The sequence below is a fragment of the Rhincodon typus genome, chromosome 41 (genome assembly GCF_021869965.1).
Source record: "Rhincodon typus isolate 14 chromosome 41, sRhiTyp1.1, whole genome shotgun sequence".
Taxonomy (NCBI): domain Eukaryota; kingdom Metazoa; phylum Chordata; class Chondrichthyes; order Orectolobiformes; family Rhincodontidae; genus Rhincodon; species Rhincodon typus.
In genome coordinates this window covers 1516081-1519274 of record NC_063372.1, presented here as the reverse complement: position 1 = coordinate 1519274, position 3194 = coordinate 1516081, and the positions used below count along the sequence as shown (strand labels likewise).

The 3194-nt window shown below is 48.9% G+C and overlaps 1 long non-coding RNA gene across 1 annotated transcript in view; it reads right to left on the bottom strand.

Annotated features, from left to right (window-relative positions):
- Window positions 1–2624: 2624 nt before the first annotated feature.
- The window catches only part of LOC125487400, a 9841-nt gene continuing 9271 nt past the window's right edge, over window positions 2625–3194 (bottom strand). Inside the window, exon 3 of the long non-coding RNA XR_007265874.1 lies at window positions 2625–2635. This is a non-coding gene — a long non-coding RNA (uncharacterized LOC125487400). The remainder of the gene's footprint in view (window positions 2636–3194) is intronic.

The following is a 3194-nucleotide window of genomic DNA, read 5'->3' as shown; positions in this document are numbered from 1 at the left end:
TCTCCTCTCCACCTATCTTCTCCTCTATCCATCTTCTATCCGCCTCCCCCTCTCTCCCTATTTATTTCAGAACCCCCTTCCCCTCCCCCATTTCTGAAGAAGGGTCTAGGCCCGAAACGTCAGCTTTCCTGCTCCTCTGATGCTGCTTGGCCTGCTGTGTTCATCCTGCTCTACACCTTGTTATCTCCATAGCAGCAGCCATGAGTTGGCGCTAGGACTGCCTCATTGCTGCACCCAAACTGTCACCGTGAGCCCGCACTGGGCGTGCACGCAGAGGGCCAGGAGCCTGCGCCGGGCCGGCTTGCACAGGGCTGGGAGCCCACGTGCAGGGGGCCAGGAGCCCACGCCAGGCCCGCTTGCCGCTGCTGATGCCATCGTAGCAAGCTCCCGAGCTCTTCGACAAGAGGTAAGTAAAAGAAAACAAGAAAAAGAACAGAAACAAAAAGTAAAACAGACGGGGCGGACGAGCCCCAGGCTCAGAAGCCCCAATCCACTGCCATCGTACTGGAAGCCGAATGTTAGAGATGGATTAGGCAAGTCGGGCGGGGACAAAAAGAAAGTTTTGTGGTGGAAGAAAGAAATAAAAGATGCACCTGGGATGGGCATGCAGTAAGCAAAAAAAAACCGACAAAATTGGAAGCGTTCCACAAAGAAGAAACAAAATAACCACCGAGATTACCACCTGAAATTGTTGGAATGTAACCGTGAGTTCAGAAACCTGTGAAATGCCGAACTGAAAGATGAGGTGCTGTTCCTCCAGCCTGACTAGAACAGTGTAGCAGGCCCGGGATAGAGACGTCAGCGTGAGAGCAAGATTGAGAATTAAAAGGTAGCAGGAAACTCGGGATCACACTTGCTGAAGGACCCAAAACGAGGTTTTGTTTAAAAAAAAAGGGCAGGTTTTGTACCTCCTGCATGGGAAGGTGGGGGAGGGGCCATGACTGAGGTGGTGGGAATGACTGAGAATTGGACCAGAGTACCACAGAGGGTGCAGGCCTTTCAGAAAGGGGAAGATGTATTTGGTGGGGGCATTGGGCTGGAGGTGGAGGAGGTACTAGAGGCTGCTGTGGGGGATAGATTGAGGGAATACGTAAGGAGTACTGATGTGGAAAGTGGCGCCATCAGAACAGACTGAGCAAAGATGGAGAAACTGGGAGAGGGGAATGGACTCCTTACAGGAAGCAGAGTGTGAGGAAATATGGTTTGGGAATTAGTGGATATTTGTGTATTGCCGGAAACGGAAACAGAAGCCATGGAGGGGACAAGTCAGTGATGGATCTTCTGCCGAAAGAAGGGTGGAAATTAGAAGTAAAGTTGCTGAGATGTTTTCATGGCAGGGAGAACAGATTTTTATCCTAATATCCCTTTCAGTTAGTAGCACAGCTGCCCCAGGCACATCTTTTTGTTTCTTTGACTCTTCTCCTGTCCCCTCACTCTGGAAGACAAACTTCCCTGTTGTTCAATCTCTCTTTTGCCTTTCACCCTATCACAGACTCTTCTTTCACCTTTGCTCCACCTACTCCTTGCTGGAAACCGGACGTTGAATCATACCAGCCAGAAGAGGCCCTTCGGCCCATCGAGTCTGCACCAACAAACACTACTCTAAATCTACACTGGTCCCACTTTCCTGCACTAGGCCCCATAGCCGTGAATGTTATGACTCTCCAAGTTCTCATTCAAGTACGTTTTAAAAGGTTACGAGGTTTTCTGCCTCAACTACCCTCCCAGGCAGGGCATTCCAGACCCGCACCACTCGCTGGGTGAAAGGATTTTTCCTCAAATCCCCTCTAAACCTCCAGGCTCTCACGTTAAAATTCTGTCCCCGTGTTATTGACCCTTCGACTAAGAGGCACAGCTGCTTTCTGTCCACCCTGTCCATGACCCCCTCAGACCTCTATCAGGTTCCCCCTCAGTTTTCCCTACTCTATAGATAACAAGGCGAGTTTATTCAGCCTCTCTTCATCGCTAAACTGCTCCATCTCTGGCTACATCCTGGTGTATCTCCTCTGCACCCCATCCATTGCAATCGCATCCTTCCTATAGTGTGGGTTACTCGTTCGTTTTGCTGAAAAGCCCACAATCTGAAACATTAACTCCGTTCCTTTGCCCAGGTGCTGCTATTGATAGATTTTTTTTTTGTCAGATGATGGGTGACAGAACTGACGGTGGGGAACTGGAGTTAAGGGATAGAACCGCCCGACCCATTCGAATGGTAGAACTTCCCAGAGGGCCTTACTCTAGTCCCTCTGTTTTGTGTCTTGCATAACTCCTGTTACGGATACTACGAGCTCATTTTAACATCTGATATCGCTTTTGCCTGCAGCCAGCTGGCAAGTGATGATTGCAGCTGTGAAGAACAGGAGTCTTTGTTTAGCAACCTCCTCGGACGAGACTCTGTCACCGACTTGGAGCTGGTCTTCGATGCAGCCGAACGCCAAGAGGTGAAACAAAGACGGGAAAAGGAGTATCGACATTTTCGAGACAGGTACAGTTTGATCCACTCGCAACGCATTTGTAACTTTTGAGAGTGAGAGGGCAATGAGAAAATATCCTCCTACCATCAGCCAAAAATGTCACCTCATCGAATACAGGTTCAGGCCTGTTGGGCCATGTGTATTTTAAAAGTCAGTTTGACCTCTTCTTTTACCCCCACCCCTGCCATAGCACCGTGTTCCCAGTAGTAAAGCTAAACAATCTTATTTGAGACATTTTCCATCCATTTGTTTCTTCTGCTTTGTTGGTTTGTCCTTGGCTTTCTTTGTTTCTTAAACCCTGTGGTACCAAGTTATGTCCCGTTGAAACATGGCCTATGTCTTTTCACTGCATCCCGTGACCCATTTTGGAAGTTGCATCATAAAATTGCCCTCTCACCACTTGGCCTCCATCACAGACTTTCTCCTTTCTTCTTCTTGACCCCACTCCCTTAAAAAAGAAACCGCTCGGTCCCTCTTCAGTGCTAATGAGAGGTGCATAGCCTGAAATGGTCGCTTTGATTCTCTCGGAGACCTTGGGGTACAGGTTCATAGTTTCTTGAAAGTGGAGTCGCAGGTAGACAGGATAGTGAAGAAGGTGTTTGGTACGCTTGCCTTTATTGGTCAGTGCATTGAGTATAGGAGTTGGGAGGTCATGTTGTGGCTGTACAGGACATTGGTTAGGCCACTTTTGGAATACTGCGTTCAGTTCTGGTCTCCCTG